The sequence below is a fragment of the Ambystoma mexicanum genome, chromosome 8, assembly GCF_040938575.1.
Source record: "Ambystoma mexicanum isolate Mex_15411 chromosome 8, UKY_AmexF1_1, whole genome shotgun sequence".
NCBI classification, from domain to species: Eukaryota; Metazoa; Chordata; class Amphibia; order Caudata; family Ambystomatidae; genus Ambystoma; species Ambystoma mexicanum.
Window position 1 is genome coordinate 1,251,491,916 of NC_090929.1, and position 24,160 is coordinate 1,251,516,075.

A 24,160-nucleotide genomic window follows, 5' to 3' on the forward strand; every position below is an offset into this window, starting at 1 on the left:
CAGGCTCGGTCACACTGAAGGCCAGAGGCACTTTTTGTTGCTCTGCCCAAGCTATTTAGCAGCTCAAAAGCTTTTGCTTCTACCTTTTTTTTTTATTTATTAATTTGAAAACTTGTAGAGAAACAATGTGCTTTGTAATCAACTATGGTGATCTGACATATATTTATAATCTCGCCATGTATGCTACTGTAGATTTGAAAAGCTCAATGCAGACAGCACAGTAGGACTTTTATGGGATTTTAGGCTGGTTTTATTGCTTTACCGATGTTTTATATGACGTCCTGTGCTGGTTCAAGAAATTCTAGTTTAAAAATAATGTCTTATGATGATTTGTACTGTGGGATGTTTGGTCAGATTTTAACCAATGTGTTTGTGGGGTGCTTTGGATTTTAGGATTGTATGGAAGTTGTTTGGCTATTCATTGTATATTGTGTATTTCTTTTTTGTAAATGGATAAATCCGAATAAAGTTTATATGATGATGAGAAAAGGAGAGTTATGCTAGATAGGGTCATTTACGCAGCATTTCTAGATCTTGAAAAGGCATTTAATGCCATTGATAGAAGCATCTTATGGCATAAACTCAATGGAATAGGCATGCCGGCTGGCCTGTTGAAGCAAATCCAAGCGAGCTATGTGGATACAGAGGCCTCGGTAAGGAATACGTCTATATGAGACGTTCATCCATCCATTGATCTGTATTTGCTCATTCATTCACTCATTCGCTGGAGTTATTCGTTATTGCCATGATACTTGTGGGGAGTGGGAGCCTGTACAGATGGGATAAAACACATACCGAGACAGAGAAGGCAATCACACTAAATGATGGAGGGCGTACAAGCGAAGACCAGGAATTGTGCCCTGCCCATGTGTAGCATTGGGGAACATGGGGGAAACTGGTTCGGGAGGAGACAGAGAAGTGATCTGTCCATTGGAATGGGCCCTGTAGCCTGTGCCTCGTCCCTCCACAGGTGCTCCGCTGCTACTTCAACATCAACCTCTAGGAATTGAAAGTGACAAGGCCATCAAAGGCTGCTGTGGATTTGGCATGAGCAGGGTGGGAATTAAGGACCTGCTGCAACAGATAAAGACATATGGCCCGATTTATGGAGATGTACGCTGAAATCCTACAAGGGCAGCGCACCGAGGAGGGCACTGCGAGAGGCAGCGCGCAGTACAAAATATGTGCGCCCCGCATATTCATGGAATTCACTGAGCAAAAAAACTATATTCGCACGTCGTGCCCAGAACGCTCCCAACACGCATGCAAAGCATAAACAGCCAAAACACCTACCTTTGCACGCTCACCCGGGCGCAAATACATGCAGCCTTCAAACAGTGCATGGGGTGCCTCAAAAGCAGGCCTGCATCTCCTGGACCCTGCGCAGGGTCCCCTGTAACTGTTGCTGGCACCCCGACAACATGCGTATGAAAAATCGTAACTCGGTCTAAACTTGTTAGCTAGATCGGAACCCCGGTTGCATACATGCACCCCTAAACCAAACATAAAAACACACCTCTGCACTGCGAATCTTATGCGCAAGTGTACTTATGCCTGCCTTCAGATGGCATAGTGATCGAGGGATTTGCATGGCCATTCATATGCCGAGAGGCATATGAGCGGGTGTTTCCATGGATATGTGTTGGTTGGCACAAATGTGGGCGTGCGAGAGACTCTCGTAATGCCCACTTTTTTGCATGTTCTTCCCCACTTTCTGAGTTCTGCCCCCCTCGCAGCCCTCTGTGCAAGCCATGGCCACGCTCTGCGTGGTGTCTCACACAAGGCGCTGGACCACTTGCACAGACATTCCAGGCCTGTGCGAACTCCACGCAAATCCCAAGAAAGTCCTGCGCAGTCAGTTCCATGAATCGAGAAACGTGGATTTGTGTGCAGTTTAGCACGCAAGTTCCCTTTTTCCCCGCACAGATTATTCCATTAATCGGGCCCATAGGAGAAGACTCTCAAAAAGAAATGTTGCACAAGTGTCGAGATGGTCTAGCACATCTCATCACTTGTGCCAAAAAATGTTGCACAATAATCACAAAGGGCATCTGAATGTGCACGTTAATAATGCTTACAATCGGATATTCGCACCACGACCCCTTTGCCTATTTCAGGAAATAAGGGGGGCCTTTTTTGCATCCCGAATTGCTCCAGTTTGGAACAGGCGCACGGGTATGCAGGGTCATTCCTGACTCTCTTATGCATTCTTTAATGTTGAATTGCAGTGGTATGAATATTGATATTTGACAATGACAGGCTGCTGGGAACCTGAATACATTGGTTTCAGGAGCATGCTCCCTGTTCTGGACAGTGCATCCTTTATGTTAATGCAGACCACCCCCCCCCCCATCCCCCAAGAAATGCGCAGGTCACCTTTATGAATAAGATGAGAACGCTCTCCCAACCCGTCACAGCGTGCTCGATTCCTGCGCTTTAGACTCAATCTGTGGCGCACTAAAGAAATTCTAGCAAGATGGTATCTGTTAGTTTAAACTAGTTCAACATGTCGACTTTGTAATCAAGTGAGTCAAACGTTGAAACATATCTTGGTTGAATGCTCTAAACTCATGTCCTTGAGAATCCTATATTTTAGAAGTCATATTGAGTGTTACATTGACTTGGTCGCTCAAACTTTACGGAAAATTTTATTTTACACAGAATCGAAATCAATTAGATGTGCAGTTAGAACCTTTTTGCAGGCCTTGAATTTAGATCAAGGTGATGACATAGAATAATAACGGTTCTGATGTAATTATTGTTTGATTAGCCTAATTATGAAAGTTGCGGAATGTAGCTATTCATTTTGAATTGCTTTGAATTGTTATTTTGTATCATACTGTTTTCTTTCCTCTTCGTGGTGAAAGAATAAGTTTTTTTAAAATGAATGTAAGAATTTGTGTTGTAACTTTTTAATGAATATACGATTGATCCAAGTTGAAAGTTTGACTTTCTCAGCCAAATCAATAAAAAAATGAACACGTTGGTTTCAGGACCGTGCTCCCTATTCTCGCCAGCGCATCCTTGTTTGCTAAGGCAGACACCCCCCCCCCCCCCGCGCACTGCCGCCCCCCCACCCCAAGAAATGCGCAGGTTCACCTTTATGAATAAAATGACGTACACATTTCTTACAGTGGCGCAAGTAAAGCACTTTTTTTTACAAGCTCTCCTTCTTGAGAATCTGTTCCCTGGAGCCCAAGTACCGCCCTAAATTTAAACTCTAAACGCAGAGCAAACCCTTCACAGAAGTCGCCCAACACCAGCGCGCCCACAGAGCGCTGTCTTGCTGTTCAGGGGCGGGTGTGGGTGGGGGTGAACACTGTTTGCTTGTTAATTCTGCTGCTCTAAGTGGCAAAGTGCATTTCGTACATCTTCTTCCCAGGCGGGCCGTCATAAATCTCTAACTTCTAATCCCTTATCACAAAAGAGGGTAAATGGCTAATTTATCAGCTTTCTATCTGAGTGGCAACGCGACGTCAAACGAGGCATTAAACCGCTATTTTGTAAACGAAAGCAAACAGCGGCTAATTTCCTAGAGTAGGACACACTGTGACAAATATTTAGTTTTGCATTAAATCTCTATCCGGCATAAAGTGATGGAGAGGTGCTTCCCCTCTGGCCGGGGGCGGAATGGCGACGTTAGCGCATGCTCCAGTGAGCGTGCGTAATGAATGCGCGCCGGCCTGACACTGTAAATGTATGAGCAAACACCAGGCGCACCAGCTCCCGGCATGCCTGCTCTTTGCCTTTCTTTCCGTCTGCAGTGGCTGCTAATTTTTTTACTGCTGTGCTTGTTTGCAGGTAATTGCCTTCCTAGGGAACTGTTAAGTTTCCTGATAGCTAAGGTAAACAGCCCCGCGAAGGCAGAAATACAGTAAGAGCTGGACGTTAGCTCTAATTGCACGTTTATGGTATTGCGCATTAAGGAGGGATAGATTACACAGTCGCGTTCATTGCTGAGAGCTGTAAAAGTAGCCTCCGATGGTCGGGTACATGTAATCGTTCACGTGCTGCGCCTCACTAGAAAGCTTGGGTAACCTTACTCGGGCTAACTCAGAGCCACTGAATTTCCACCATATCCGCCGGACGGAATTCTCTCGATCGTCCTTCCAGGTTTGGCATTGCAGGTTGTGATTGCATTTAGGAATCCGTCTTGTAGGCAGGCAGGGCGTTGCTAGTGAGGTAGAGGTAGAAAATGGTAACTGTAATGAGATTTAGTGGAGCAAGAGGTCGAAAGTTGACATAGGGTTCAGTTGAAGGAGATTGAGATCAGATAGGTTGGTATTGGTTTGAAAATTCCGAACTTGGCTGGATGCCGGCATGAGATTACCATTCAGCGATTCTAAATCAGTGTGACATATTTTTGTGACTACTACTAAGGAAGGGAGAATGGCTAATCCCACACATTAACTTGAGATGGGGGTTTAGATTCTATTAAAGACAAAGAGGCGAGTATGCATTACAATCTTTACTCTGAAACCACAGCAGCAAAGAAAACACTTTTACAAACAAAAAAGTTGTAAAGAACAGAACTAAATAGAGTTCAATGTCAATGTAAGCAAGCTCCCCAATCCATCATGGAGGACAGGTCATGCCCTGCAGGAGACCAATGAGCAGGGACCATTCCTTATATAAGTCCATTACTCTAATCCCAACTCCTCTTTCTGTAGCTGTCTTGAACCAGACGTCCACTGCACAGATCAGATGATAAACAATGACGACAAATCCAGTGAAGCTCTTGTACCACGCACTCCACATCTTGTAACTGTGATCCACACTCCTGATCAGAACCTCAACTCATAGCTGTAAGAACAACAAGCACGAAGGGTGGGTGGATGGGAATAGCAACAAACCAAGAATGTTCTCTCTTGAAAGACCTGTGTATATGCGTGTCATAACTGCCATATCATATCAAGGGTGGATGGGTGGGATAATACTCGCATCTTTGTCTTTAATAGAATCTAAACCCCCATCTCACGTTAGTGTGGCGGATTAGCCATTCTATAACAAGACAGGAGGCTCATATTATGCAAGTTTGAAGCCCTTGCTTCTCATTAGTACAACATGATCAATACAATAGTGACAATATAATAAAAATAATAGGAGAAGAATGTTTTAAAATGTTTTCATTTGATCAATTAGCTGACCGCAAGAGTATTGCCCAAGGCTAGGCTGGCCGAATAACTGTCTTATAAGGCATAGCCCAATACACTGCAGGAAAAACAACTGGAAGATGTGCTAATTCCAGCGTTCCTTACATGCCACCAAAACCAACTGGTTAAAAAGAGAGGGGAACAACACTGAACAAAGTTTCCCTATACTAATAGATTAGGAAAAAACCCATTGGAGTAATAAACTCCCCTGTTGTCCAATCAAACATTTAAAACACTTAAATTCATACCATCTTTGGGAACCTAGATAGCAAACAAAAGAAGATAAACACTTAGCTCTCCTGGAGATAAAGAAAAATACCCCTTAGGGGGTGAAAGCTTTGTAGGTTCCATCCCATGCGCTAAAGGAAGATATCGTATTAGAAACAGGATATGTCACATAACTACACTGGGGAACCAAGTGGGAAAGACACATTTTCATGAAAGGTAAAATGGGAGTAAATGGTCATTTTATTAATTTGTAATAGGACGACCTACCCTGAGCGGAGCTGAAGCAATAGACTTAACCCACAATTGTCCCCAAACATATGTGTATACTAAGAAAGGTATGTCTTCTGGAGGTAGAAGCAGAATGGAAGAGAGGGGCCCCAACTGAAAAGTTAAACCTGCCAAACCGCCAAGACGGAGACCAACAGATCCCCCGAGCTCTTGAAGAAGGATCTGCTATCCAGACAAAAGGAAGATATTTACAAAAACCTGACGCTTAAGAGACCGAACTTGGTAAGGAGAAAAAATGTATCTTACATCCAATCGCTACCATCATATTGATATCTGAACCCCTTTGTAGATGTGCCAGGTGCTTGGACCTTGTTCCCTCCTCCATGGTTGAAAAAATCTCCTAGAGGATCATAAACTAACCGAAGAAGGACCATTAAATTCCATAGTCTTAGCAAAGACTCTAAACTGCAAAGAACTGATCACTAAACAGTTAAAATGAAGTTGCTCACCAGAAGAAGACTAACCTCTACCCTAGCCAATCTGAACAACCTTGAAGCCCTCAGCACCCTGTGCTGGCACCTTATTGCAAAACAATCTCCTGTGAAAAACCAAAAGGTCTACCTGCCATGCAGGAGACTAGGAGAAACAAGTCAATAACTAAATGTATATCCCAGCCCTCTGGAGATCGCACTGACAGACACCTTCTGAGATAGATAACGTAGAGACGTTGGAACACCTTGTGATAGAGGGCCGTAATAACTTGGATGGAAGATGAGAAGCACTCCCAGACCCCTCTATCTCACCAAGGGATATTGTGCCTTCCCAAAGGAGGAGAAATCCTCCCCCACTTATCTAAGGAAAAACCTTGCAACCCAGAAGAAGGCTACCCTGAGGGAGGACCACACTAAAGCCCAGCTTTACACCCTTAAAATAAATACACTCTTACACTTCTAACCAACCCCCTGACAGTGGAAGGGGGGGCTCCTCTTAACGTAGTGAAATACCAGGAAGTAGCGCAAAGGAAAGTAAACTGACAGGAGGGAAATGCTCAGTGCGAGTCTGCATTGTTCATGAGCCAGAACTCCTGTAAAAGGAAAAACGGAAACCATCAGGTGTTACTCCAAGAGGTGTAATATTATGGTGCAATCTCCCCCAAGGATGGCGGGAAGGGGAATGAGGGGGAAAGGGACTTTGGGATAATTATCATGTCCCGTAAACAAAAGGTTGTGAAAGAATACTGGAACCACTGTCCCTTCAAACACTGAGGTTTGAGTCTCGGTATGCATGTGAGGCTGACTGGCCACTATGGGGATCAGGGGAAGGAAAAAATTAAGCACATTGCCCGTTGCAAAATCGCACTTATATAGTGCTACGAACCCTCAGGTATATGAGTGTTGCTCATCACTACTACCAAAGGTGCGTGATGTGAGGTGTTCACTTATTGATCTCAGCAGGATGAAAGACTGATATAGACCCTCCCAAATTAGGGACCTGCATCAGTAGGCTCAGCACAGATCTGAAAGCCAGCAATCTATTTGCTGCACTGTAGAAAAAAAAATATATATATATATATATATATATAAAGAAAGAGGCTAAACAACTCTCTTGAGGGTACAGAAGCCTGCTTGTACTCCTCGAGCAGAGGAGAAATTGTAACACACTGCTAGACGGATAGCTGAAAACAGGCCAAGCCTTGGGAGGAAAACCATGGGGCCGGCGCCAGAAAGTTATTATTTGGCAACTCTTCTCTCTGATACCAACAAGTGTTTCGAAACACTCCATCCAATTAGAACATGGTTGCCCAACTTGCCTGTCAACAAAACTGAACAGATACCCCCGAGCTGACCTTGTCTCCACCAATAGTCCAAATAGTATAATGAATGTCATAATGGGACAAATAGTAAGGGAAACACGCCACCCACTAAAGAGAGCATCAAGCCCTGCAGACCTCAATAGAGGCATAACGCATCATCTTTTTCTTCCTCATGTTGAGAGAAAAATACTGCAGATTAATCAGCACGGTATTGGGTGGAGCAATTGTTATCGGGGAAAGCAAAACCTAAGGAAAGGACTGAGTTGTCCTGAAACTAACTAATGTAAAGGGTGACAGAATTTTAACTAAAAGACGAAGGTTAACACCAGAGTGATGGCTAGAGAGGAAGGTACAAGCCCCCACATGGGTCTGTTTACAACTACCTCCACACACTCTTTTCTTTAAAGTACTTAATAAATAAATAAAATAATATAAAATAATATAAAATATCCAAGGAAGAGGGGTTACGCCCTCACAGGGGTCCGAACCCCGCCCTTATAGAAGCTGGTACCTACTGAGCTATCCGGGTTACTGACAATTCTGAAAACGCAAATGTGTTCCAGGAATCACCTAAACATATTGTTTAGCAAAAGAGTACACTGAGCAAGTGCACACTCAACTGCTCACCCTAGCAGGGTGTGGAACCAGCAGTATACGAGGGGTTCACCTTGCAGAAGAACACAGGCAAAGCCTGCCACCGAACAGGTGACAGCACACCTGAAGGGAAGATAATGACAACTGCCACATGCAGCACCTAATACAAAACAAAGCTGCCGACTTTAAGGGAGGAATACACTGAGCAAGTGTACCTCCAACTGCTCGCCTGAGTAGGGCGTGATAACCAGCAGTACACGAGGGGATAACCTCGCATTAGAACTCAGGCAGAACCTGAAACCGAGCAGTTTATGGCACACAAACAGTTAAGGTAATCACCAATTCCATATGCAGCACACAAACAAAGTTGCCGACTTTAAGCGAGGAATACACTGAGCAAGTGTACCTCAAACTGCTCACCCTAGCAGGGTGTGGAACCAGCAGTATACGAGCGGACACCTCGCAGAAGAACACAGGCAAAGCCTGCCACCGAGAAGGTGACGGCACCCTTACAGGGAAGATAATGACATATGCCACAGAAGCACCTAAACAAAAACTGCCAAGTTTAAGGGAGGAATACACTGAGCAAGTGTACCTCAAACTGCTCACCCCAGCAGGGTGTGGTAACCAGCAGTACACAAGGGGTTAACCTCGCATTAGAACTCAGGCAGAACCTGAAACCGAACAGGTTATGGCACCTACAGTGAAGGTGAATCACCTATGCCCTGTGCAGCGCTTAAATAAATAATTAAATAAATAAATAAAACCGCAGATTGGCAGCGTATGAGGCTCTTCAGTAGGCGAACTAGTGTCAAATATAAGCTAATAAAACCAATGTAAAAACAAAATAAAAAGTCAAGTTTTAAATATATATATAAATACATATTACACGGCCACGCTAGTGGCCGTGTAGTTATGGTTAAGTTGCTGTTTCCATAGGAAGAGCACTTTTTGGGCGGCTTATAACTCTGCTCCCCCTGGACGAATCCTCACCAAACTTTCCAAAAAAAGTATATTGCCCACTCTGAATTATTTTGCAAAGTTCGGTGATGTTTGGTCCAGGGTGGGAAAAGTTATAGGGGTGGTTCCAAAACATCTTTTTTTCCCATAGACTGAATGGGGGAAAAACTTTGCGCACGACTACAGGTCAAACCGCTGGACGGATTTTCACGAAATTTGCGGCAGGTATAGGGGCTTGGTCCAGAAAGCATGCTTTTGTAAATTAGGTGACAATCCGTCCAGTATTTTTCTTTAAAACGACCAAAAAGTATGTCTCAAAAGTTAGTGATATCTATGTCTGCTCCGCGGTCACACTTCCCTGTTCGCTCCGCGGACAAGATAACGATTGGCTAATGGGCTCGCGTCATGACCGCGGACACGCAACGTCTCTGCCGATTGGCTGCTGCGAGACATGTTCTGCGTCAGATTGTTTGGCTGCGCCCGACATCTTGGATCTGCCGATAGCAGAGCAACAACCAGCGTACACATGCTATATTTATAAAACTCTTTTGCTGTGTCACAGAGCGTTGGGACAAGTTCAGACAGTAAGACATGGGTGATCAATGCATTTGTTCTGGGGGTCGGTCTTCACGCTGTATTTTCTATGGCCACCTTGTACGCACAGAAAATGAGGGGTGTAATAAAGGTAGCATTTCAGTCCATGCAGTGCACAGGAAACCTGTTACTGTTGTAAGGACACGCATAGTGGTAGCGAACATTGAAATTGACAACATGCCATAATTGCAATACTTTTTCCTATGGGTATTGTATTCATTAGTACGCCGCCATGGGTGTCACATGCTATGGTGGTTGTGGCCAGGGCCTAGAGTCTTGGATGCATGGCCGTCGGCTGAAGGCCGAAGGCCTTACTTCCAAAACTCTAGGCCCTGGCCACAAACACTGCAGCATGTCATACCCCTGGATACACCCATAGTAATGCGTATCGATTGCCTGGTTGTGGGGAGTGTGTGCAGTCTTGGGTGCATGGGTGAAGGCCATACACCCAACAACAAAGCTATAATCTCTTGACTTACAAACCCACATGGGTTTTATCTAGTCCGGTGGTTTTGGCCAAGATGTGTACCTTTGGGTGCATGGTTGCAGGCTGTATGCCATACACCCAAGCTTGCACCCAAAAGGAAACTTGTAAGCACTGGAGTTATAAGCCACTTCACAACCATATATTGAAATGTATGGACCTACACCTAAGATTTTAGGCCCTGCCCACAAACAGTGCAGCATTTCAGAGCTACAGAGACACCCCTAGTAATCAACATCAGTCCGGTGGCTGTGGGGAGGGTCTGCAGTCATGAGTGCATGGCCGCAGGCCATGCACCAAACAGAACAGTTGTATGTAGTGTACTTATAAGGCACAATGGGTGTGATATGGTGTGGTAGTGCATCACTCAGGCGGCTGTGGGGAGGGGCTGCAATCATGGGTATATGGCCGAAGGCCATTCCCCCAAAAGCACATTTGTATGTAGTGCACTTATATGCCGAAATGGATGTCATATGGTGTGGTAGTAGTGGCCAGGATGCAGAGTATTTGAACAAAGTAATAAGCACTGCAGTTGTAAGCAACTGTGCATTTGATATACTGTACACCCATACATTGATAATTCTATGGCCTTAAACTCACGTCTGTAGCCGGTGGCTACAAACTACTACAACATATCACAGCTATTGGTACACTTGTACTATGCATCATTCTTAAGATGGTTGTGGGGAGGGCGTAGCTTTTTGGGAGCAAAGGCCATGCTCCCAAAACCAACTTTGTATATAGTGAAATGAGAAGGCACAATGGTTTCGATATGCTGTGGTGTTTCTGGCCAGGACCCAGCGTCTTGACTGCATGCCCAAAGGCCATGCACCCAAGACTGAAGTCATAAGCAGTGGAGTTATAAGTGAATATGGGTGTGGTGTAATGCGCTAGTTGTGTGCACGCCCTAATGTGTTGGCTGCATGGCTGCAGACGATGGTCCCAACAGTAAATTTATAATTAGCTAATTTAAAAGGACCATGGTTTCGATATGCAGCAATGGTTGTGGCTAGGAACTATACTCTTTGTACTTTGGTTGTAAGGCGTAGGTCGTAGGTTACACACTGAAGAAGCAAGGGCCAGCCTCCAGCCACTGCAGCATATTACTACCATAGATTAGACTTGTAGATTTGCATGTGTAGAAAATTACTGCCAATATACTTACTCCTTACTTTGTTCAGAATCCACATATATTTTTTAAACGCCTTTCGTACTTGGCGGAAGTATCCCTTTTTTAATTTCTGTGATAAACGAAAAAGGTATGTTAGTCTTTGCATTTTATGAAAACTTACTACATTGCTTAATAGACAGTTTACCTTTTTTTTACCCTCATATTTACTTTACAAACTAGTGTACTGTGCATTGTGCTCAGTTTCTGTGTTTGCTTTTCTAATCCTTGGATCTGGGGGGAAAAATCATTGTCGGATTAAAAAAAACCTTCATTTGCTATGGTACTAACTACTTCCTTGTTTCCTTTGAGTGTTTCCTTCATCTTTCTGATTAATGTTATGTTTGTTGCCTTCCTGACAATTTTTAACAACAGTTACATACCTGTAGGTGTATTCTAAGTGTACATTTGTTCCTACATATCTATGATATTCATTTATTTGTGTCGTTTTTTTATCCTGTTTCCTTCATCTTTCTGATTAATGTTATGTTTGTTGCCTTCCTTCTGATTTTTAGCAACAGTTACATACCTGTAGGCGTATTCTAACTGTGCATTTGTTCCTACAAATCTGTGATATTCATTTATTTGTGTCATTGTTATATCCTCTTGGGCAGTTAGATGCCTATTGGCGTATTATAACTGTTTGTAGTCTTTCACATAATTTTTTGGCAATCTTGAAGTACACATTATTTATTAAATTTTGGCTTTAAGAAGTTAAATACGCATTTGTAAGATTAGCTGGCAATCTCTGCTTTAGAGTAATGGAGCTATCATTACATTCGAACCATCCACATTTCTTTTTAATGTATGCAGTGTAGTGACCTGCATTGGTTGTAGTTCCTGCATGGTAGATTATGCCTATTGTTGTAAAGGTTTTCTTTCCAAGTGACACTTGACCGTGTGTGAATCCAGTCAGTTTGCAGTTGTTTTTGGTACCATCTACATTATAACGTAGAAGCATAAGTATTATGTACGCACTATGTGATTGTATCAGTAAGGTGGAGCGATTGTCTGAATTGCAAATAGTACATAATCTGCCATGGTTTGCATTCTGTACAAGTTGCTGAAATGGAATGCTTTCACAATTTGGTATGGAAACATCCACAAATCGCTCATTTGGGATTTCTTCCTGTATCACATTGCTACAGAAAGTGCATGTATGTTTCCATTTACAGGTATGCTTTTGTTTTCCAATACTAATAGTAAGTACATTAGAAATTCTTGTGGATCTTCTTGTGAATTCACAGTGAATCTCAGCATTCTAACACAGTCGTCCAATTCTTGCCGTATTCCATTAACACTGTATGTGTTGTCAGGATTGCTTGTTGCATTTCTATGGAGCACTAACATTTGCAAACACAATTGGTCTGTACTGTGCAAGTAAATATTGTGAACAATTGGTGGCAATTGAAATAGAATATTCATTGATACATTTGCATAGCAACTTATCCCACTTTCATTTGCAAATTTGAATGGACCAGCTAGTTATGTATCTGAGTGCATTTTTCGGAATTTCTGTTCCTTCTTTGCCGACGTCCCTGGTTTACATTCCCTAATAGGTTCTTCTTTGTTTGTGGTAATTGCTGAAACTGTAGCTTCTTTTCTTTTTTTTGAGGAATTTTCTGTTGGATTCTGTTGCACTTCTGTTTCATTTAGTTTTCTTTTACCACATTTTACTTATCTGGAACAGGATATTGTTTCAGATGAGGGGTGTACAGTGAACGCAGTCTATTGTATTCTAGAATGCAAGAAATATCAGCTTTGACTTTACTTGCATCAAAGTTCATTAGCAATAGACCGTCAAGTGCACGTAAGCGTGATAATGCTACGTAGCTCATGCCTTCCTTAAAGACTGTGGTGTCGATTCATGGAATTAATGTGCGCCGAAAATTTCGGCGCAAGCGGCCAAAAACGTGCGATTCGCAGTGAAAGAGTGAAAATCGCAGTGCAAGTGCGAATATCGCAGGGAAACCAGCGCACATCGATTCATGGAAGGCCGTGGGCGAGAAAAATATCGGATGTGCGCTGAAAAAGTGCGCGGCGCATGCCGGCGCACAGGGTATCTAACGGCGTGCGCCACGGCCACAGCGAAATCGCACATAGCACGGCGCACACAACAAAAGTAGGCGGGGATGGGGAACAACTCGTCAAAATGTGGGCGTCACGGGGGAAGTACAGGAGGCAAGTGCGCGGAACGCCCACACGCTCGCCTACAACACGTATTCATGGAATCCAATAGGGCAAACCAGCGCACGGTCAAACCAGCGCACAGGCCCAAACACGTCCGCCACAAGAAAGCAGGCGGTAGTGTCCCTGCCCCTGAAATAAATGTGCGCCAAAATGTGCGCCAACAAAAAGCACCTATATACAGCTATGATGAATGTGACATACTGTGGCCCTCTAAGACAAATGACGTGCAAAGGGGTACGCGACAAACACGGACATCCGCTGTGTGAAAAATAGCGTGTGCGTGTATTCTGTGCCGCGCGGAAAGTCCCACACGCGATTTGCCTGGGTACATGTATTCTGGGGTGCGTGGAAAGTCCCACACGCGATTTGCCTGGGTACGTGTATTCCGGGGTGCGCAGGAAGTCCCACACGCGATTGGCCTGGGTACGTGTATTCCGGGGTGCGCGGGAAGTTCCACACGCGATTGGCCTGGGTACGTGTATTCCGGGGTGTGTAGGAAGTCCCACACGTGATTGGCCTGGGTACGTGTATTCCGGGGTGCGCGGGAAGTCCCACACGCGATTGGCTGGGTACGTGTATTCCGGGGTGCGCGGGAAGTTCCACACACAAATTGCCTGGGTCTGTGTATTCCGGGGTGCGCGGGAAATCCCACACGCGATTGGCCTGGGTACGTGTATTCTGGGGTGCGCGGGAAGTTCCACACGCGAATTGCCTGGGTCCGTGTATTCTGGGGTGCGCGGGAAGTCCCACACGCGATTGGCCTGGGTATGTGTATTCCGGGGTGTGCGGGAAGTTCCACACGCGAATTGCCTGGGTCCGTGTATTCCGGAGTGCGCGGGAAGTCCCACACGCGATTGGCCTGGTTAAGTGTATTCCGGGGTGCGTGGGAAGTTCCACACGTGATTGCAGCAGGGTACGTGGATTCCGGGGAGCGCGTGAAGTTCCACATGCTAATTCTGCAGGGTACGTGTATTCCGGGGTGAGCGGGAAGTTCCACACACGATTTCAGCAGGGTACGTGGATTCCAGGGTGCGCGTGAAGTTCCACATGCTAATTCTGCAGGGTACGTGTACTCAGGGGTGTGCGGGAAGTTCCACACGCGATTTCAGCAGGGTACGTGTATTTCGGGGGTGCCGGGTAGTACTACACGTGAATTGGCCGTGTGGGTCCTCCCAGGTGTTCCCTCTACACCCTCCACGGCCCCTGCAGGCAGCCCACACCACAGGGGACTACCCTGCACCCCTGCTCATGTCCCGCAGGCAGCCCATCCACCATGGCCATGCCCCCCAGCCAACCCACATGTCACCTTGCACTACTGATCACCAACGCATGTCTCCCAGCACCCCCACCCACCAGCAGCCAGGGGCACCCCCACCAGGCCCCCACACATGTCTCCCACCACCCCCACCACCCCCACCCCCCAGCAGTCAGGGGCACCTGCCAGCAGGCCCCCACACATGTCTCCCACCACCCCCACCCCCCAGCAGTCAGGGGCAGCCTCCACCAGGCCCCCACTCATGTCCCTCTGCACCCCCACCCCCCAGCAGTCAGGTGCACCCTCCACCAGGCCCCCACTCATGTCCCCCTGCACCCACACCCCCCAGCAGTGCGGGGCACCTGCCAGCAGGCCCCCACACATGTCCCCCTGCACCCCCACCCCCCAGCAGTCAGGTGCACCCTCCACCAGGCCCCCACACATGGCCCCCTGCACCCACACCCCCCAGCAGTGCGGGGCACCTGCCAGCAGGCCCCCACACATGTCTCCCTGCACCCCCAGCCCCCAGCAGTCAGGTGCACCCTCCATCAGGCCCCCGCACATGTCCCCCTGCACCCCCACCCCCCAGCAGTCAGGTGCACCCTCCACCAGGCCCCCACTCATGGCCCCCTGCACCCACACCCCCCAGCAGTGCGGGGCACCTGCCAGCAGGCCCCCACACATGTCCCCCTGCACCCCCACCCCCCAGCAGTCAGGGGCAGCCTCCACCAGGCCCCCACTCATGTCCCCCTGCACCCCCACGCCCCAGCAGTCAGGGGCACCCTCCACCAGGCCCCCACCCATGTCCCCCTGCACCCCCACCCCCCAGCAGTCAGGGGCACCCTCCACCAGGCCCCCACTCATGTCCCCCTGCACCCCCACCCCCCAGCAGCCAGGGGCACCCTCCACCAGGCCCCCACTCATGTCCCCCTGCACCCCCACCCCCCAGCAGTCAGGGGCACCCCCCACCAGGCCCCCACTCATGTCCCCCTGCACCCACACCCCCCAGCAGTGCGGGGCACCTGCCAGCAGGCCCCCACACATGTCTCCCTGCACCCCCACCCCCCAGCAGTCAGGGGCAGCCTCCACCAGGCCCCCACTCATGTCCACCTCATGTCCCCCTGCACCCCCACCACCCAGCAGTCAGGGGCACCCTCCACCAGGCCCCTAACCATGTCCCCCTGCACCCCCACCCCCAGCAGACAGGGGCACCCTCCACCAGGCCCCCACTCATGTCCCCCTGCACCCCCACCCCCAGCAGTCAGGGGCACCCTCCACCAGGCCCCTACTCATGTCCCCCTGCACCCCCACCCCCAGCAGACAGGGGCACCCTCCACCAGGCCCCCATTCATGTCCCCCTGCACCCCCACCCCCCAGCAGCCAGGGGCACCCTCCACCAGGCCCCCACTCATGTCCCCCTGCACCCCCACCCCCCAGCAGTCAGGGGCACCCTCCACCAGGCCCCACTCATGTCCCCCTGCACCCACACCCCCCAGCAGTCAGGGGCACCCTCCACCAGGCCCCCACTCATGTCCCCCTGCACCCCCACACCCCAGCAGCCAGGGGCACCCTCCACCAGGCTCCCACTCATGTCCCCCTGCACCCCCACCCACCAGCAGTCAGGGGCACCCTCCACCAGGCCCCCACTCATGTCCCCCTGCAGCCCCACCCCCCAGCAGTCAGGGGCACCCTCCACCAGGCCCCCACTCATGTCCCCCTGCACCCACACCCCCCAGCAGTGCGGGGCACCCGCCAGGGCCCCCCACACATGTCCCCCTGCACCCCCACCCCCCAGCACTGTGGGGAACCCTCCACCAGGCCCCCAATCATGTCCCCCTGCACCCCCACCCCCCAGCAGTCAGGTGCACCCTCCACCATGCCCCCACTCATGTTCCCCTGCACCCACACCCCCCAGCAGTGCCGGGCACCTGCCAGCAGGCCCCCATACATGTCCCCCTGCACCCCCACCCCCAGCAGTCAGGGGCAGCCTCCACCAGGCCCCCACTCATGTCCAACTCATGTCCCCCTGCACCCCCACCCCCCAGCAGTCAGGTGCACCCTCCACCAGGCCCCCACTCATGTCCCCCTGCACCCACACCCCCCAGCAGTGCGGGGCACCCTCCACCAGGCCCCCACTCATGTCCCCCTGCACCCCCACCCCGCAGCAGTCAGGGGCACCCTCCACCAGGCCACCACTCATGTCCCCCTGCACCCCCACCCCCAGCAGCCAGGGGCACCCTCCACCATGCCCCCACTCATGTCCCCCTGCACCCCCACTCCCCGGCAGTGCAGGGCACCTGCCAGCAGGCCCCCACACATGTCTCCCTGCACCCCCAGCCCCCAGCAGTCAGGTGCACCCTCCACCAGGCCCCCACTCATGTCCCCCTGCACCCCCACCCCCCAGCAGTCAGGTGCACCCTCCACCAGGCCCCCACTCATGGCCCCCTGCACCCACACCCCCCAGCAGTGCGGGGCACCTGCCAGCAGGCCCCCACACATGTCCCCCTGCCCCTCCACCCCCCAGCAGTCAGGTGCACCCTCCACCAGGCCCCCACTCATGTCCCCCTGCACCCCCACCCCCCAGCAGTCAGGTGCACCCTCCACCAGGCCCCCACTCATGGCCCCCTGCACCCACACCCCCCAGCAGTGCGGGGCACCTGCCAGCAGGCCCCCACTCATGTCCCCCTGCACCCCCACCCCCCAGCAGTCAGGGGCACCCTCCACCAGGCCCCCACTCATGTCCCCCTGCACCCCCACCCCCCAGCAGCCAGGGGGACCCTCCACCAGGCCCCCACTCATGTCCCCCTGCACCCCCACCCCCCAGCAGTCAGGGGCACCCTCCACCAGGCCCCCACTCATGCCCCCCTGCACCCACACCCCCCAGCAGTGCGGGGCACCTGCCAGCAGGCCCCCACACATGTCCCCCTGCACCCCCACCCCCCAGCAGTCAGGGGCAGCCTCCACCAGGCCCCCACTCATGTCCAACTCATGTCCCCCTGCACCCCCACCACCCAGCAGTCAGGGCCACCCTCCACCAGGCCCCCACACATGTCCCCCTGCACCCCCACCCCCCAGCAGTCAGGGGCACCCTCCACCAGGCCCCTACTCATGTCCCCTTGCACCCCCAGCAGTCAGGGGCACCCTCCACCAGGCCCCCACTCATGTCCCCCTGCACCCCCACCCCCCAGCAGCCAGGGGCACCCTCCACCAGGCCCCCACTCATGTCCCCCTGCACCCCCACCCCCCAGAAGCCAGCGGCACCCTCCACCAGGCTCCCACTCATGTCCCCCTGCACCCCCACCCACCAGCAGTCAGGGGCACCCTCCACCAGGCCCCCACTCATGTCCCTCTGCAGCCCCACCCCCCAGCAGTCAGGGGCACCCTCCACCAGGCCCCCACTCATGTCCCCCTGCACCCCCACCCCCCAGCAGCCAGGGGCACCCTCCACCTGCCCCCACTCATGTCCCCCTGCACCCCCACCCCCCAGCAGTCAGGGGCACCCTCCACCAGGCCCCCACTCATGCCCCCCTGCACCCACACCCCCCAGCAGTGCGGGGCACCTGCCAGCAGGCCCCCACACATGTCCCCCTGCACCCCCACCCCCCAGCAGTCAGGGGCAGCCTCCACCAGGCCCCCACTCATGTCCAACTCATGTCCCCCTGTACCCCCACCACCCAGCAGTCAGGGGCACCCTCCACCAGGCCCCCACTCATGTCCCCCTGCACCCCCACCCCCCAGCAGTCAGGGGCACCCTCCACCAGGCCCCTACTCATGTCCCCTTGCACCCCCACCCCCAGCAGTCAGGGGCACCCTCCACCAGGCCCCCACTCATGTCCCCCTGCACCCCCACCCCCCAGCAGCCAGGGGTACCCTCCACCAGGCCCCCACTCATGTCCCCCTGCACCCCCACCCCCCAGCAGTCAGGGGCACCCTCCACCAGGCCCCCACTCATGTCCCCCTGCACCCACACGCCCCAGCAGTCAGGGGCACCCTCCACCAGGCCCCCACTCATGTCCCCCTGCACCCCCACCCCCCAGCAGCCAGCGGCACCCTCCACCAGGCTCCCACTCATGTCCCCCTGCACCCCCACCCACCAGCAGTCAGGGGCACCCTCCACCAGGCCCCCACTCATGTCCCTCTGCAGCCCCACCCCCCAGCAGTCAGGGGCACCCTCCACCAGGCCCCCACTCATGTCCCCCTGCACCCACACCCCCCAGCAGTGCGGGGCACCCGCCAGCAGGCCCCCACACATGTCCCCCTGCACCCCCACCCTCCAGCACTGTGGGGAACCCTCCACCAGGCCCCCACTCATGTCCCCCTGCACCCACACCCCCCAGCAGTGCGGGGCACCTGCCAGCAGGCCCCCATACATGTCCCCCTGCACCCCCACCCCCAGCAGTCAGGGGCAGCCTCCACCAGGCCCCCACTCATGTCCAACTCATGTCCCCCTGCACCCCCACCCCCCAGCAGTCAGGTGCACCCTCCACCAGGCCCCCACTCATGTCCCCCTGCACCCACACCCCCCAGCAGTGCGGGGCACCTGCCAGCAGGCCCCCACACATGTCCCTCTGCACCCTCACCCCCCAGCAGTCAGGGGCAGCCTCCACCAGGCCCCCACTCATGTCCAACACATGTCCCCCTGCACCCCCACCCCCCAGCAGTCAGGTGCACCCTCCACCAGGCCCCCACTCATGTCCCCCTGCACCCACACCCCCCAGCAGTGCGGGGCACCTGCCAGCAGGCCCCCACACATGTCCCCCTGCACCCCCACCCCCCAGCAGTCAGGGGCTCCCTCCACCAGGCCCCCACTCATGTCCCCCTGCACCCCCACCCCCCAGCAGTCAGGGGCACCCTCCACCAGGCCCCCACTCATGTCCCCCTGCACCCCCACCCCCCAGCAGTCAGGGGCACCCTCCACCAGGCCCCCACTCATGTCCCCCTGCACCCCCACCCACCAGCAGTCAGGGGCACCCTCCACCAGGCCCCCACTCATGTCCCCCTGCACCCCCACCCCCAGCAGCCAGGGGCACCCTCCACCATGCCCCCACTCATGTCCCCCTGCACCCCCACCCCCCAGCAGTGAGGTGCACCCTCCACCAGGCCCCCACTCATGTCCCCCTGCACCCACAACCCCCAGCAGTGCGGGGTACCTGCCAGCAGGCCCCCACACATGTCCCCCTGCACCTCCACCCCCCAGCAGTCAGGTGCACCCTCCACCAGGCCCCCACTCATGACCCCTGCACCCACACCCCCGAGCAGTGCGGGGCACCTGCCAGCAGGCCCCCACACATGTCCCCCAGCCAACACGTCATCACAATCCAGATCCCAGGCTCCTATGCCCACCCAAATCCCACCCCACGCCACCCCAGTCCAAACACCCAACCAAGCTTTACATCCATTCAAAATGGAAATACCCATTACATGATAGATAACTTATAAGCAGTATGCGCATGAGTACAAGTCCGTCAGACCCACACAATGGCAACACATGACTGTGAAAACCCACATTGTGACAGGCATGAAACCAATGAGAGAAGCCACACATTGAAGTAAGAAATAAAAATGTATTACAGTGTAAATGAAGTGAATGAAATCTAAACAAACAATACTGGCAACAAAAATCAAAATGCAGCATGTCCACAAAAATAATAAATAATGAAAATGGGAATCCAAAATAACCGTAAAGAAATTGTGTCCAAAGTCACCATCCAACAAAGCAAATCCAAAGGGAAAGTAAAGTCGAACCATCCACATTTCTTTTTAATGTATGCAGTGTAGTGACCTGCATTGGTTGTAGTTCCTGCATGGTAGATTATACCTATTGTTGTAAAGGTTTTCTTTCCAAGTGACACTTGACCGTGTGTGAATCCAGTCAGTTTGCAGTTGTTTTTGGTACCATCTGCATTATAACGTAGAAGCATAAGTATTATGTAGGCACTATGTGATTGTATCAGTAAGGTGGAGTGATTGTCTGAATTGCAAATAGTACATAATCTGCCATGGTTTGCATTCTGTACAAGTTGCTGAAATGGAATGCTTTCACAATTTGGTATGGAAACATCCACAAATCGCTCATTTGGGATTTCTTCCTGTATCACATTGCTACAGAAAGTGCATGTATGTTTCCACATGTACGAAATCTGGAAGATTTCATTTACAGGTATGCTTTTGTTTTCCAATACTAATAGTAAGTACATTAGAAATTCTTGTGGATCTTCTTGTGAATTCACAGTGAATCTCAGCATTCCAGCACAGTTGTCCAATTCTTGCCGTATTCTATTAACACTGTATGTGTTGTCAGGATTGCTTGTTGCATTCCTATGAAGCACTAACATTTGCAAACACAATTGGTCTGTACTGTGCAAGTAAATATTGTTAACAATTGGTGGCAATTGAAATAGAATATTCATTGATACATTTGCATAGCAACTTACCCCACTTTCATTTGCAAATTTGAAAGGACCAGCTAGTTATGTATCTGAGTGCATTTTTCGGAATTTCTGTTCCTTCTTTGCCGACGTCCCTGGTTTACATTCCCTAATAGGTTCTTCTTTGTTTGTGGTAATTGCTGAAACTGTAGCTTCTTTTCTTTTTTTTGAGGAATTTTCTGTTGGATTCTGTTGCACTTCTGTTTCATTTAGTTTTCTTTTACCACATTTTACTTATCTGGAACAGGATATTGTTTCAGATGAGGGGTGTACAGTGAACGCAGTCTATTGTATTCTAGAATGCAAGAAATATCAGCTTTGACTTTACTTGCATCAAAGTTCATTAGCAATAGACCGTCAAGTGCACGTAAGCGTGATAATGCTACGTAGCTCATGCCTTCCTTAAAGACTGTGGTGTCGATTCATGGAATTAATGTGCGCCGAAAATTTCGGCGCAAGCGGCCAAAAACGTGCGATTCGCAGTGAAAGAGTGAAAATCGCAGTGCAAGTGCGAATATCGCAGGGAAACCAGCGCACATCGATTCATGGAAGGCCGTGTGCGAGAAAAATATCGGATGTGCGCTGAAAAAGTGCGCAGCGCATGCCGGCGCACAGGATATCTAACGGCGTGCGCCACGGCCACAGCGAAATCGCACATAGCACGGCGCACACAACAAAAGTAGGCGGAACACGGGGCGTAACACTCGGAATGGGGAACAACTCGTCAAAATGTGGGCGTCACGGGGGAAGTACAGGAGGCAAGTGCGCGGAACGCCCACACGCTCGCCTACAACACGTATTCATGGAATCCAATAGGGCAAACCAGCGCACGGTCAAACCAGCGCACAGGCCCAAACACGTCCGCCACAAGAAAGCAGGCGGTAGTGTCCCTGCCCCTGAAATAAATGTGCGCCAAAATGTGCGCCAACAAAAAGCACCTATATACAGCTATGATGAATGTGACATACTGTGGCCCTCTAAGACAAATGATGTGCAAAGGGGTACGCGACAAACACGGACACCCGCTGTGTGAAAAATAGCGTGTGCGTGTATTCTGTGCCGCGCGGAAAGTCCCACACGCGATTTGCCTGGGTACGTGTATTCTGGGGTGCGTGGAAAGTCCCACACGCGATTTGCCTGGGTACGTGTATTCCGGGGTGCGCGGGAAGTCCCACACGCGACTGGCCTGGGTACGTGTATTCCGGGGAGCGAGGGAAGTTCCACACGCGATTGGCCTGGGTATGTGTATTCCGGGGTGTGTAGGAAGTCCCACACGTGATTGGCCTGGGTACGTGTATTCCGGGGTGCACGGGAAGTCCGACACGCGATTGGCTGGGTACGTGTATTCCGGGGTGCGCGGGAAGTTCCACACACGAATTACCTGGGTCTGTGTATTCCGGGGTGCGCGGGAAGTCCCACACGCGATTGGCCTGGGTACGTGTATTCTGGGGTGCGCGGGAAGTTCCACACGCGAATTGCCTGGGTCCGTGTATTCTGGGGTGCGCGGGAAGTCCCACACGCGATTGGCCTGGGTACGTGTATTCCGGGGTGTGCGGGAAGTTCCACACGCGAATTGCCTGGGTCCGTGTATTCCGGGGTGCGTGGGAAGTTCCACACGCGATTGCAGCAGGGACGTGGATTCCGGGGAGCGCGTGAAGTTCCACATGCTAATTCTGCAGGGTACGTGTATTCCGGGGTGCGCGGGAAGTTCCACACGCGATTTCAGCAGGGTACGTGGATTCCGGGGTGCGCGTGAAGTTCCACATGCTAATTCTGCAGGGTATGTGTACTCAGGGGTGTGCGGAAAGTTCCACACGCGATTTCAGCAGGGTACGTGTATTTCGGGGGTGCCGGGTAGTACTACACGTGAATTGGCCGTGTGGGTCCTCCCAGGTGTTCCCTCTATACCCTCCACGGCCCCTGCAGGCAGCCCACACCACAGGGGACTACCCAGCACCCTTGCTCATGTCCCGCAGGCAGCCCATCCACCATGGCCATGCCCCCGAGCCAACCCACATGTCACCTTGCACTACTGATCACCAACGCATGTCTCCCAGCACCCCCACCCACCAGCATCCAGGGGCACCCCCCACCAGGCCCCCACACATGTCTCCCACCACCCCCACCACCCCCACCCCCCAGCAGTCAGGGGCACCTGCCAGCAGGCCCCCACACATGTCTCCCACCACCCCCACCCCCCAGCAGTCAGGGGCAGCCTCCATCAGGCCCCCACTCATGTCCCCCTGCACCCCCACCCCCCAGCAGTCAGGTGCACCCTCCACCAGGCCCCCACTCATGTCCCCCTGCACCCACACCCCCCAGCAGTGCGGGGCACCTGCCAGCAGGCCCCCACACATGTCCCCCTGCACCCCCACCCCCCAGCAGTCAGGTGCACCGTCCACCAGGCCCCCACACATGGCCCCCTGCACCCACACCCCCCAGCAGTGCGGGGCACCTGCCAGCAGGCCCCCACACATGTCTCCCTGCACCCCCAGCCCCCAGCAGTCAGGTGCACCCTCCACCAGGCCCCCGCTCATGTCCCCCTGCACCCCCACCCCCCAGCAGTCAGGTGCACCTCCACCAGGCCCCCACTCATGGCCCCCTGCACCCACACCCCCCAGCAGTGCGGGGCACCTGCCAGCAGGCCCCCACACATGTCCCCCTGCACCCCCACCCCCCAGCAGTCAGGGGCAACCTCCACCAGGCCCCCACTCATGTCCAACTCATGTCCCCCTGCACCCCCACGCCCCAGCAGTCAGGGGCACCCTCCACCAGGCCCCCACCCATGTCCCCCTGCACCTCCAACCCCCAGCAGTCAGGGGCACCCTCCACCAGGCCCCCACTCATGTCCCCCTGCACCCCCACCCCCCAGCAGCCAGGGGCACCCTCCACCAGGCCCCCACTCATGTCCCCCTGCACCCCCCAGCAGTCAGGGGCACCCTCCACCAGGCCCCCACTCATGTCCCCCTGCACCCACACCCCCCAGCAGTGCGGGGCACCTGCCAGCAGGCCCCCACATATGTCCCCCTGCACCCCCACCCCCCAGCAGTCAGGGGCAGCCTCCA

The 24,160-nt window shown here is 52.3% G+C and overlaps 1 long non-coding RNA gene across 1 annotated transcript in view; it reads left to right on the top strand.

The window, feature by feature from the left end:
• The first annotated feature begins 3,717 nt into the window (after nucleotides 1-3,717).
• Nucleotides 3,718-24,160, top strand: part of LOC138472944 (uncharacterized) — a 519,290-nt gene continuing 498,847 nt past the window's right edge. Inside the window, exon 1 of the long non-coding RNA XR_011268698.1 lies at nucleotides 3,718-3,801. This is a non-coding gene — a long non-coding RNA (uncharacterized lncRNA). The remainder of the gene's footprint in view (nucleotides 3,802-24,160) is intronic.